The 14,449-nt window shown below is 36.8% G+C and overlaps 1 protein-coding gene across 4 annotated transcripts in view; it reads right to left on the reverse strand.

The window, feature by feature from the left end:
* The window catches only part of ZNF385B (zinc finger protein 385B), a 449,758-nt gene that overhangs the window by 4,921 nt on the left and 430,388 nt on the right, over positions 1-14,449 (reverse strand). The window lies entirely within an intron of this gene.

A 14,449-nucleotide genomic window follows, 5' to 3' on the forward strand; every position in this document is an offset into this window, starting at 1 on the left:
CTGGGGGAACAGTGGCTAGATGTTGTGCTTCTTTCTGTGTGTATGTTATAAGATTCTGCATATGAGGCAAACCAAAGCTTTCAGGACTCATCAAAAATGGTAAGAGATCACATTTCTACTAAAATCTAAGGAAAAGCCAAATTGATTTAGGGATAACCAGTCGTTTTCCATCCCCTCCCCTGACTTGGAGCCATTCAGGTCAAGTTTGAAATAGCAGGGGACAGAGGGACTCCAGGCCTAGGTAGTGTTTGGAATAAGCAAATGCTCTGGTCCCTTCTCATCCTAGGGTTCCACTTTCTGTTTTTCCTTTCAGCAAATGTACTAAAACTTTAGGATACCATGAAGTATGATGAAAAAGGCTTATACCAAACTGATTTCAAATGTATGAGAAAGGGTAATAAAATCATTCTTCCAAACTGGTAACTGTAAGTTAATTAGATTACAGATTATTTTAGGCCTGGAACTCTCTCTTCTATAAGGATCCCTCAGATTGAATTTGGAATCGTATGGAATTCACAAAGCAGAGAAATAATTCAGTAATCTTAAAATTTGTCCTTATGGAATTACTCAGTTTCTTGTTAAGGAAACACATTAATGCACACCAAAATCTTTTTGCTTCATGCGTTTCTTAAGACATTACATATAAATTGACCTAAAAGAATCTGATTTGCTTCAGTCATTTACTCCTCCATTCTCTCTTATTTTTATATTACTATTTTAATGTTCCTTATATTAATGTTCCTTCCTCATATACTCACATATTTATATGGAACTTTACACTATACAAAGTGTTATCACTTACATTATCTTATTAACGCTCATCTATTGTGAAGTATGTAAGGTAGACAGTGATTACTCCTGTCTTAGAGATAAGCAAACAGATCAGTAGGCAGAATAAATGAACATGCTGTTTTCTATACTGATCAGTTTGTAGTATACAAATCTTCCTGAACAAAAGATATATAATTAAGATTATAAAAGACACACAACAGTCACCGTTAGTTGTGAAACAGCTGTTGCCATGTTTTACAATTGTGGTTTACTTTCAAAGCATATTTGCTTTAAATGAAAATATCTATCCTAATCAACAATCATCCAATTCAGTTTACTTTGAGGGATGAACAAAATCATATCTTTTTTTCTATACCTCTATTTCTTAAGAAAAATAAAAAATTTCCTTTTTATAACTCCTTTTCAAAACAGGTCATTTATTCATTAACAAATGTATAAGAACAATCTGCTAATTGCTGACAATGTGCTAGATACTGGAGAGAATAGCAAATAAAGTAGGTATAGATAGTAAGAAAGTCACAGTTTAGTAGGAGAAATAAGACAGTCATTCTGAGACCGCTAATTTATGAAAGAAACTGCTAAGAAACATGAGAGCATACAGCAGGAAATTATTACTTCTGATTAGGAAGAGAGAGACATTTTCCATAAAGAAAGTGGCATTTTGGCTAGGGTTGGAAGGCCAGATTTAGATAAGCATAGTATACGGGTAAAAGAATTAGGAAGTGAATGGTTAGAAGCAGAAACTGGAAATGCTTAGGGGTTAGAGATCTGAGGGTTTGCTTGGGTGAGTGACTACCTAGTAATTGAACAAAGACGGTGGCAAGAGGCGTAATGGGAGATATTACTATAAAGGTGGATTAAGTCAGAAGGCAGAGAATTCTTTAAACCTATTACAAAAGTAGATAATAAAAGTGGATATTTTGCTTTTAAAAAATATTGAGAGTGTGGTGTGTTTAACATTTATATGATCTGAAATTTAGATAAATTAAATTTTAAATTTCCCCCTCAGTTAGGCCAGAATCTTAATCTTTGAAAACATTAAGGTCAAATTTTGACTTTGGAAATGTATAAATGATTCCATAATATTCAGTGAATCCTGCCATTGGATTGATACCAGTTACTCAATAAAACAGATCCTAAAATCAGGAAAGCCACTGAAGAACTTAGATATTTAAATTGCTGCACTCTTTCTGGATGTTTAAATTTATAAGCGTCAAAGCTTAATCTTATTATTTCTTATCTTCATTGCTTGACATTTTTTATCAAAATCTGTTATATTATTTCTCTTTCCTTACTGGCATTTTAAAAGCCTCTTTATTCTTAGTATTTGAAAGTTTAATTAATATACTGTTTACATTTTTTTTTTAATAAAGCTGCATGTCATCTGGAACTTCTGGTTAATATGAATTCCATTTTCAAGTATTCCCTTATCTAATGCTAATTAGCAGGTTTTCTCACTGTCTTAATTATTTCTCGATTGCTCAAACACCTTTATAAAGGTTTTATCCTATAGGATTTTGAAGCAAAATTTGCTTGGCTACATCATACTTCCCTTTGTAACAAACATCCATAATATGCATCCAAAAGCATTTAGTCCTTCAAAGTACCCTTCTCAGGAGGCTCACATTGATTCACTTATTTTCCCAAGTTGAAAATGTTTTAGAAACTCCTATTTTTGGAACTACTTTGACATCCAGTTGATAAGCCTTGTGAAGAAAGTCAGTCTTCAATATTTATTCGTTACCCTTATTTTTTACTCCACAAACTTTACTCAAATTAATCTATCTTATTCATAAAACTTAGCACTACACTACTCAAACACAGCCTCAGAGGACTAATATGCCAACAAAGAAGATAAAAAAGAACTTGGCATAATTTTTGCAAGCAGTTATAAGAAACTAATCCTGGTGGTAAATGGAAGTCATGTCCGTGTATAGGTCTTAATTTAAAAACAATTAAAATAATATTCTAGCTACATTTGTAAGTCTTATATTCTGAATTACAACTTTGGAAACTGTAATCAAATTTTTATGATTTCACTTATAAGATCTATTTAAACTTTATTAATGTCATAAGACTTTTCTAACCAGGTCTCAATAACTTAATAATAATAGATACATATTTAATATAATAAATCTATGCTCACTGTAGACAATTTAGAAAATAAAGTCAGACAAAAGTTTTCAAAAATTAAAATTGGTTTTGATTCCATCATTTAGAATAAAGGTTGCTAAACTTTCTCTGTGAAGCACCAGATGGTAAATAGTTTAGGTGGCCTTATCTCTGTTGCAACTATTCAACCCTGCCATTGTGGGAATACTATGGATAAAATATTTATAGCAAATGGACGTAACACATGTCCTGTCTTTTGGAAATCAGTGTTTTGTTCATGTTTCACATGACACATTCTCTGGGTTTATACATGCCACCCTGCTAACTGGAGAACAAGTGAAAAATGTTAAACAACATGTCCTTGAAGCAGTCAGTCACATGGGATGTCCAGAAACTTTAAAAACAGATAATGGCCCTGCATACGCTGCACTTTCATTCCAGCATTTTTTACAATATTGGAATATTAAACATGTTATCGGCATCCCCCATAATCCTCAGGGACAACCCATTATCGAAAGAGCACATCTCACACTCAAACAACTTCTTAAAAAACAAAAATCGGGGAGTATGGAAGCTAATCCCAAAAGCAAATTAGCAATTGCTTTCTTTACTTTAGATTTTTTAAATTGAGACGCTAATGGGCTCACTGCAGCCGAGCGCCATTTTCAACAACTATCAAATTCCACCCAACCAAAAGCGAAAGTTATGTATAAAGATTCATTAGGTGATGGTTCCTGGAAAGGACCCTATGACATTCTCACTCAGGGAAGAGGATATGCTTGTGTGCTTACTCCTTCAGGACCGCGGTGGTTCCCAACAAGACATGTCAAACCATATCATGAGCTGGAAAGACCAACCACCGAACCGGATCCCGCAGTTGGAACAGACGAACTTGGCTGATAACAGAAACCGTCACGCACAGCCATTCGTCACAACTGTGCACACAGGGAGTAACCCGGGGTGGTCTTCAACAATTAGATCAACAGGACATGGAAATGTTGTGTAGCACCAATACTCCTGCTAGACCTGAAAACAGATTTCTAGCTTATCTTGCAATCATGTCACAATTCCTCGCAGGTATTTTTTCTGTCAGTGCTGATTCTTATGCTTTTCCCACCCGTTTCTACTAATTACACTTATTGGGCACACACAGTAGACCCCCCCCTCCCTTTTTTAAGTCTGTCACTTGGTGGGACTCCCACCCCCCTATATCTCCCAATGACACTCACTGGACCGGGGGACACCGGGCACCACCTAATGGCCCTCTTATAGAAAATGTTCATTGGCTTCGTCTAAACCAGACTACTACCTTTTTCTCACAATTACTCCCAATTTGTGTCTTTAGTCGCCCATCTACTTCTTCACCTCAAGTCATTCCTCAGGAATATTTACATTACTATCCTAAACAAGAAAACAAAACCACCAACCTCACCTTTATCTTAGCGGTTACTATTAATGCTACTAATGAATCTGCCAATTCCTCTGAGCCTCCTCCTATTAATCACTGTCATATCAATTCTGTATGGAATCCTAATACAATAAATGTAGTACAGAATCCATGTCAAGCTTCTGCCCTTTGAGAAGCTACTCTATTACATAACTATACTATCCTTGAGTGGGGGCCTCAAGGACATCTTGCTAGTCACGGACGATATATTAACTTTTCTCAACCCACCAACAGTAGTACTATTTGGACTAATGGAGGACTCTCAAGCCCTGTTCTCCAGGTACAAGTCCTTTCCGCTAATGTTTCCAGTCCATGGCATTATCACCTCTGGAGACTTGGCCTACCTTTCTTTCCCTGAAATGTATCTCATGGAAACTATACTAAAATAAATAAAACCTTTACCATAAACCTTTCACAAAATTATAGTGATTCAGTTATGATATGTACCACACACCCTTTTATGTTTCTAATAGCTCCCGCTATTAAGGTGTCTTACTCTAATAACACTTTCAATATTACCGTAAGTTCTGGAGCCTACTTCTCATCTTGTCTCTCATCACAACATCACTACCTATAATTTAACCAATATATTTGTCCTCTGTAGACAAGCACAAGTTTGGCTGCCTGTTAATCTTACTCGACCCTGGGAAAGCTCTTCTAGTCTTTTTCAAATTAACCACGCTCTTGCTCAACTCTGTGTAAAAAGGTTTCTGGGAATGCTAATAGCTTTTATTATTTCAGCTGTTATATTATAGTTGCTACTGCTGCTATAGCAGTGGCAACCTTAGCAGAACCTGTACAAAATGCTCATGTAGTTAATCAAGTAATGACAAATTTTTCAGAAGACATGCTTTCCCAAACCCATATTGATAATGAAATCCTTACTTGCCTTGATGCTCTTGAGACTGCTATACTATGGACTGGAGAACGACAACATGCAATAGCCACTTGACTTAGCTTACAATGTGATTGGAACTATACTAAAATTTGTGTCTCTCCCTTAGCATGGAATGAGTCTTTGAATGACTGGTCTCAAATTAAAGCCCATTTACTAGGCACCTTTACACCTAATGTAAATTCTGAAATCTCCAACCTTCAACATAACCTAAAGCAACAGCTCACACAAATACAAATTTTAACACAACAAAAAACTTTTGATACACTTAATGACAATCTTATATGGTTAAATCCTCTAACTGGTTCCAAGGCCTCAATCTACGTATTTGAATTTTAACTGGTTTAGGCTTAATTTTATTTCTCATTCTTATTTGCTCCTGCAGACTCACCACTAAACTTTTCCAAAGAATCTGCCAAGCAGAAACCAAGCTCCTCACCTTCACCACCGCTGCCGCCTTCCCTGATCATCCCTCAACTATTACGCAGTCAATTAATAGAGAGGGGGGAAAAGTGGGAATACTATGGATAAAAGATTTATAATATGTGTTGCTTGCTGTCCCTGATTCCCATTGCAAATGATAGGAATGTCACGTCTTTACTGATTCCCATCGCAAATGCACTTACTGCTCTTAGTTTAGCATTCACAATGAGCTTTGTTTTTTTGTAAACTTGCAGCACTGCCTTCCCTCACATCCCCGCTCTTGTTTTTCAGTAATAAATACTCAAGGAACTGTGGCTTGAGAGGACACTCCCCCTGAGCTGCTCTCACTCTTGCAACTTGCATTTTGCCTCAAGTTATTTTGCTGCGTCATGGTGGGTCCGGCTGGTTCGGCTCCCACATGTCATTGTAGTGGGAAAGCAGCCATGTGCATGATTGTGATCCACATAAGACTTTATTTACAAAAACAGGCAGCAGGCTAGATTTGGCCCACAGATAGGAGTCTCATGACTCCTGTCATCGAATGATTATGTTTTGGTATATATTATTACACTACTGTTTATACCATTGTAAATATAGATATATGGAAACATTATTCTGTAACTAAAATTTCTCAGCAACACATTAAGAGCATCTTTCTATGTCAGTAAATGTAGAACTTCATCATTTATAACACCAAGTAACATTTATGTATGGATATACTACAATTTATTCAACTAATCTTCTTTTTTGATATTTGGGCTATTTCTGGTTTTCACTTTTACTAATGTAACAGGACACTGAATGGGACTTCTCCTGTTGCCTCAGAATGAAGGATACAGCCCAAAGCTGAAAGCAACTGGCATCGAGTATCACAGCATGCTAGAGGAAGCCCCCAAGGAACCCCCAGACATATTCCTGTAGGATTTATAAGTGTTAGCAGAACCAGTGCAAACTACCAAATCCCTATCTATCACTTTCTCAGACTATACAAGCAGTAGCCTATGGACTGGAGTAATCACTGCAGCCATGAGTTTCTGGCTTGGTTGAGAAGCTTCTGAATTAAGCCCTTTATACCAGATGAAGTAGGGGAAAGGAAGGTTGGAGAGAGGAATTGGACCAAGAAAGGGCCAGAAGTGGAAGAACGACAATCTCAGTTTGAGTGACTTTTCTTTGGGTCATTAGTCACTTTGAAAGGTAACCAGGCTTGAGCCATTTTGCTAGTACCCCACACAAGAAGGGTGATCTCTCGGATCCCAGCAGGAAAAGGCTGAGAAGAGGACCTCCAGTGGCAGGAAGTGTAGAAGGATCCTAAAGGGTCAGGGAACTCCATGAAGACCTCATACATGGTCTTGAGAGAGAGACAGACAACATTTGGACACCAGTGAGGCAGAGGGCATCCGTATTTGCCATTTTTTTCTCTAATTCCTCCTCTCATCCCTAACAATTGAGAGGGCAAGAAACAGAAAGGATGAGATGGGGAAGAAAAGAAAGCACAGACTATGCCTCTTCCCATAGTTAAGCCTGAGCCAGGAGGAAGGGAGTGTTCAGTTGGATAAGAGTCTAAAGTTTCAAATGAAATCAGACTTTCTGGTATCTGGCAAGGTCTTTGAGTAATGGGAAAGAAAGATTCAATCATGTATATAGGCAATCATGTTTGTACCCCTACTGAATTCATATATTCAAAATACCAGTTATATAAACAACATTGTGATAACCATTGCTGTACAGACATCTCTGCAAATATATCTGATAATTTCTTTAGGGCATAATATTTGAAGAGGAATTGCTGGGACAGAATACAGTATATATACATTGGAGTAGAATTGCTGGATCACAAGATAGGCATATATCTAGCTTTAGTTTATTCTGTAAACAGCTTTCCAAAATGGTTACACCAATTCATATTTCTACTAGCAATGTATGAAAACTCTAATTGTTCCACATCCTCTTTAACACATGGTATTGTCAGTTCTTTTCATTATAGTTATTCTGGTGGAGATGTAGTGGTGTCTTGTAGTTTCAATTTGTATTTCCCTAATGACTAATGATATTGAGTACCTTTGCATATGCTTATTAGCCAGTTGCATAGCTTCTTTTTGTGAAGTGCCTGTTCAAATCTTTTAAACAGTTTTTTCCTGGGTTGTAAGTTTTTATCTTATTGATTCATAGGAATCTTTATGTATTCTGAACAGGAGTCCTTTGTCAGATACATGTATTACAAATCATCTCCCAGATATGGCATGTTTTTTACTCTCTAAATGTTGTCTTATGATGACCCCAATTGTTTAAAAACAAAAAACGACAAATCAGACTTAGCTAGGTTAAGTAACTTGCCCAAAGTCATTAAATAAATAAATGGTACACTGTGGATTCAAATCCCGAGCCAGCATTCTTATTCCTTTTCTGTTACGAGGGAGATTAGACTAGGAATGCTCAGCCTTAGGAGTACTTTCTTGAAGACCTGACACTATTGAACAAAGGTGAGTGGACAGTAACATCTTTGTATATCTTAGTTATATGATGTCACAGAGAGCACAACACATTATGGGCAAAACGTGCTGAGAACTAGATAAATATGTCTGTTTTAATACAGTTTCTTTAAAGGTTGAAACTCTGTATGTAAGCCAGGAAAGCAAATAACAACAACAGCCTTTTAGAAATGCATTCTATGCAAAAACTTGGTTAAGTTTTGTTTTCTCTGAGTTTTTACTTCTTGGCTAATTTCCCAGCAGGATTAAGGGACATTCAAAAGGTCTCTGATTCCTCATATAAAAACATTTTCCTTGCATTTTTGTTTTTGATAACATGAGTTTTGCTTTATCAAGCTGTACAAATTAAAACTACTAAGAGGTATCATTTTCTAACTCTGATAAACAGCAAAGATTTCAAAATTACAATAAGCAAGAGAGGGAAAGATAAGATATGGAACCTGCTTACACTGCTTGGTGGGGGTATAGAGGGACCTTCTGAAACAATTTGACAACATACATGAAGTTCATACAATTTCACCAAGTAAGTCCCCCTCTAGAATCTTTCCTAAGGAAATAACCATCAATCCATCCACACAATCAACCATCCATCCATCTATCCATTTGTACATCCATCCATCTAACAAATATTCATTGAAAACCTGTTATGTGCTATACACTATTCTAGGAGCTAAAGTTTGAGGAGAAAAGACCAAGATCTTGATTTCAGGGAGTTAATCATCTAGTGAGGGAGACAGAAAATAAACAAATTGCCTCATAGTGATAAGTATGCTAAGGAGAAAAATAAAGCAGAAAATGGTGAAAGAGTCAGTTCAGGCCTATCTGAGGAGGTGATAGTTGACAGATCCCTGAATCAAATGATAGGAATTCTGGGAGGAAGAGTATTCAAGGAAGAGAGGATAGTAAGGAAAAAACCTTGAAGTGGGAACAAGCAACAACAAGGTAAGTGAGACTGGCGTGGAGTGAGAGGGGCGTGAGTGCAGGATGGGAGGTGGAGCTGCTGGCAAGGGGCCAGATCACATACAGTCTGGTAGAGCATGACAGAAATTTGGATGTAACCTAAGTATGATTACTCAGTAAAGCAGAGAAGTGATATGATTCATGTTTTTGTAATATCATTTTGACTGCCTTGTGGAGAACAGACTGAAAAGATAAACACAGGGAGATGAGTTAGGAGACTACTGTAGTTGTCCAGGGGAGACATGATGGTTGCCTGGGCCAGGGTGACAATAGTAGAGTACTAAGCAGTAGTTTCACGACTTATTTGTAGGTGGAACCTACTAGACTTAACCATTGATTTGATGCAGACTATCAGAAAAAACAGGAATCAAGGCGACTACTATGGTCCTGGAGTGAGCACTTGGTGAATAGCGGTGCCACTTACTGAGATTAGAGATAACATTTCTCCTTTGTATTTTTCTCTATTTTTTGAAATATTTTGTATTTAATATGTAGACTATATATTTAAGTAAGAATTTTATATAACATTTATAATGGCATCTAGTAAGTGGATAAACAGGAAAACATAGTTACATACTGGCAACCAACCTTAGAGTGAAAGTTAAGGGAAATAAAATTAGAGGCAGCACCTAATTCTGTTCTGTTCACATCTTTCCCAGCCCTTAGGTATCCTTGAATAACCACTGTAGGGTGAAGAAACAGCACTCTGCAAAACTTCCAGCTCATGATAAAATAACTGAACCTGTATAACAGGATCCTAGGTTGTCCAAAGGTGAAAGGAAGGTGCTACTAAAAGAGGAAAACTGTTTTATTCTCCCAGGTATTTCTGTATTCACAGGGAACATCAAAAGTTAACTGCATCTTGTAATTAAATAAATTACAATTTTTGGCAAGTAGTTAAGATGCTAACAAAACTTCCTGGTCTCTTCTCTCAAGCCAGGAAAACTTGGCTATTCCTAGTTCCATCTCTGACTGATTAACCTCAAACAAGTGACTTAAGTGATTTGTCCCTTAAATCCTTACAAGTGCAAAATACTACTCTTTTCATTAGGCTATAAGAATCAAGAAGATTGTTAAGGTGAGGCAAGGAATTCAGATGGAAGTCACTAGGAAAAGTTTATCGGCCTGGGCATAAGGTCAGGCGACTCAAACATAATGCTAATGAGGCCAAGGTCATGGGTTCTGTACCATGCTCCAGGGCTGTGGATTTGTAAGTGCATGCCATTTATCACTGGGAACTGCAAAAAAAAAAATATGGACCAGTCTTTATAAACAAAGCACTACAAATGGCCAATCCTAGCTCTCATCCCATGCCCTAAAGCAATGGTTTTAATATTTAACTTTTTGGGGCACAGTGTTATTCACCAATTTGCATATTAATTTTCTTCAGTATGATTTTAAAGGACTAAAATTTCGGATAGTGTTTTAATGGTGTACATTTCGTTTTCAATGATAATGCAATCGGGCCTCCGGCTGCTTATTGTGTAGTCATTTACCATTTGTCAAAAACAGTGAAAAACCAAGTGCCTTGCTTATTTATTCTTACTAACGTCTTTCTAAGACAAACCTTTCAGAATAGCAAAGGAGCCCCAAAACGTGATAAAACTGCTCGGGAAACCAAGGCCACAATTTCAATAGGATCATACTTTGCACTTTTTGAGGTCACTGAAGGATACTGCTGGTCAACTTTTACAAATAATTTTTCCCATTTATAGTTAACAATTGCACTAAAAAGAAATAGGCAGCAGAGGCATGCAACGAAAGAATCGCTGCTCATATCCTTTCCTGTATTCATAAGCACCTTGTCCAATATCTATTATTCTAAGAAACAAAGCAATGCCTATATGATTGCTTAACATTCATTATACTAAGTTAGTTCACTTTGATGAGGAATTCTGAAATCACTCTCTCTCTTCCCACTTTCTGAATATTGAGAAATTAATGGGTGTAAGTCAGAGTACCTACTTCCTAACCAGTTGTGCTTTCTTGTGAGAAATGAAGCTGAAAAGCCCATGGACTCTGCACCAGACAAACACTGCAAACCTGTATGTATGTAAACTGTTGTGCTGAGGAAGACTTCCTATGTTTTTACCTCATTTGTCTCCTCCTTATCTGCACATTTGTCACAGCACAAGTGATAGAAACCACCAACTGATAAGAGATATTTTAGTTTAAAGTAGAATTCCATTAAGAGACTTAATGGATTTACAAAAAAAAAAGCACACGAGCTGCAAGGTTGACAAGCCAATTTGGAACCTTGGGGTTCTTTGCTAAACAAAATGTAATAAGAGATCTCTAGATGCTAGAGTATCTTCACTACATAATTGGATGTACAAAGAAAGGGTTATTCATTTGTAGTATAAGAGGACTGTACCTGTCCAATGGAGCAAAGAGAGAAGGCCAATATTGCAGATAATGATCAGATACAACATTTAGTTTGCCTCACTTTATTTATTAAATGTTTTCCTGAAACGTCATGTGAAAAAGATCTTGGAAAATTGAGAAATATTTTGAATGTACTATTTAAATACTTTATTTTGAAAGCAGAGCTTTCTGGGCAATGCGATAATCACACAAGAATTATTTATATTTCCGTAATCTTACAGATTAGATTTGCTTAAATTAGGAACATATATAGTAGAAAGTTATATACCTCTAGAAGAGGTTTCCACAAATCAAACAAATGGGAAAATAGTGATTATGAAAAGGGAATATACTCAGCCAGCTCCCCCATGGAAGCTTCATTCCTCTTCTTAAGTTCTATACCCATATTCAAAACCTCTTATTAGCTGGGTGAGTTCACCTCCAATGTCCCTATATATTTCTTCCATCTGCACAGCTCATTCTAGGTCTCATTCATCAGCCCCTATCCTTCTGCCTTCCCCTAAATGATGGCATTCCACAAGTCCACACCCTTGTCCTCTCCTTAGACCTTACATAATCGAATTCACTCCAATAGTTTCCTCTACCACACTGACACATTCCTAAATTCACAGGTAAAATCTCTACTTTCTTCACGGGTTTAAGGCCCCTTTTTCCCAATAGTCAATAGGTCAACTATTTCTACATGTCTCATGGGTATTTCAAACTTAACCTGCTTAATTCCATATGGATGATCTGCTCCACCTAGGGACTCTTCCAAGTAGACCCCAGCTCAATTAATGACATTACCAGGTATGTTAAATCTGTCAGCAAAGACTCCTTGAATTCTTCCCTCTCATCTTCTCCATTCAATCAAAGACCAAAGTCTATTGATGTTAACGTCTAAATATATTTACTACCAGCTTTGTTTACTCTTTCAAGCAGCAGACATTTATTCAGCATCTACTATGTGCCACTGCCTCAGTTCAAGGCCTCGATTTATTTTCTCTGTAATACCATAAAGCTTCTTGACCGATCCTGCTACTTCTAGTCTCTGAGTCCATCTTCTCCCTCCTTCCCCTCGTATTTCTCTGCTGTCATAATTCTCTGCACATAATTATGTTGTGGTCTTAAATTAATTATAATTATTTATTGCACTCAAAAATTATTACCAGGATAGAGAAATTCTTGAACTTTGGAACAATGTTTTAATTCATCTTTATGTCCAGAAAAATGCAGGTGGGCAATATGTTTGCTGAAGTAAAGAATGTATGATTGAAGAAGTGCTTTCTAGCCTCACAAGTAGAAATAAAAGAAAAATTCACTACTAATAGCTGAATCATAACTAGTAGAAATAAATACACATAGACCAAAAAGATAAATGCATTTCAGCTGCTGATTAGGTAAAATATTTGTATCACTGTGGCAAAGGGCATGTACTTGCAATAAATATTTTAATTCACTTGAAGTTGATCCAATTCTCTTAAGACTGGATCTCCTTGAGGTGTTCTAGGATACAGTCATAACAACACACAGATTCCTTTCTGCCAGATCCAAAACTTTGACATTTGACAAAATGAACAAATCTGTGAATTTCATTAACTCCTTTATTAGGAATCCTATACAAATGTACATATAGATACTGCCAGAGAAACTAAAGTAAATGTGAAAACAAAGGACCCCAAAGCAAGCCAGTCTTCTTAGCAACTAAACTGGTATCCTGTTCTCTGGCAAAGTTTCTCATGGAACTAGAGGTGTTCTATTTAGAGATTCATAAGAGGTTTCTAGTCCAACAACCCATTTCTTTTACCGTCAGTCAATATTAAATTCAATATCAAACTAAATTAATTAAAATTAAATTCAATCACACTACATTCACCTGAGTTATCAACAATTACATGATTGATGTATTTACACAATAATTCTCTTTAAGAAATTCCTAGTACTATGTCCTGGGCATAATTTAATCCCCCCTCTATGTGACAAATGCCCCATCACTAAAGGGGTCATTATGAAGGCTTTGTCTCAGTCATGGCACCACTCATGACTAACCAAAATCCCCAAGGCACATAACCTCTATACCAGGTAGCCCGAGACTGACCTAGACACTGAGAGCCCTTTAGTCACCTATGTAGGCTTCTTCCAACTAGATGCCTCATTTGGATTCGATCTAATTCCAAGTTCCTCCCAAGGGTTACCCAGGATAGTATAATCTGGACTGGTTTATCTCACAATACTTACTAGTTAGCTGATTCGCTTCATTAATCACAGGGTTTCCTGATGGAAAGTATCTGATCTCATGGCCCCACTTAAGGGTGAATAGCAGGACCACTTTTGGAAACTGAATGAGTTCTCTATGTGGCTTCTGCCATTTTGCAGGTGTGGAAAATGAGACAAAGAGTACTTAAGTGGCAAGCCCAGAAACACAAAATAGCCAAGGACTGACATGAAAATTAAAACTAGTTTTTAAAATGTTCAGATCAGTAAGTATCACATAGTGGGCCAATGTGATGCTAGTGGGCCCTTCACATCAATGCCAAGTAACCATGACTTCAGCTAAATTCCAGAAACCCTGTCTCTTCAAGTTTTGTTGAATACTGTGAAGCTTGCTAGTTCTTAATTAACTATGTTTATGTCTAATTTTCATATCTTGACCTTGAGACTAATCCTGAAAGGACAAATTGCCTATAAATTAAAGTGACTCGTCACTGAATCAGATTCTGTATGTACTTACCTTAAAAAACAAAAAAAGTTTATTTGTTTTAAGTAAGGTAGGACTCATGAAAGTGAGGTGAACTAATTTTCTAAGTTCAAAATAGGCCCTACACTCTGTATTAACATCTTCCAATAATTCTCTGCCAGACTACAATTCTGAGACTCTTCCCACTCTTTCCATTTACAAGCCTGTAACAACTGGATTCTAGCTACTAGGCTACATACACCATGTGGCAGTTTTATGGTCCAGTGAAA

Source organism: Choloepus didactylus, chromosome 9, assembly GCF_015220235.1.
Source record: "Choloepus didactylus isolate mChoDid1 chromosome 9, mChoDid1.pri, whole genome shotgun sequence".
Classification (NCBI taxonomy): domain Eukaryota; kingdom Metazoa; phylum Chordata; class Mammalia; order Pilosa; family Megalonychidae; genus Choloepus; species Choloepus didactylus.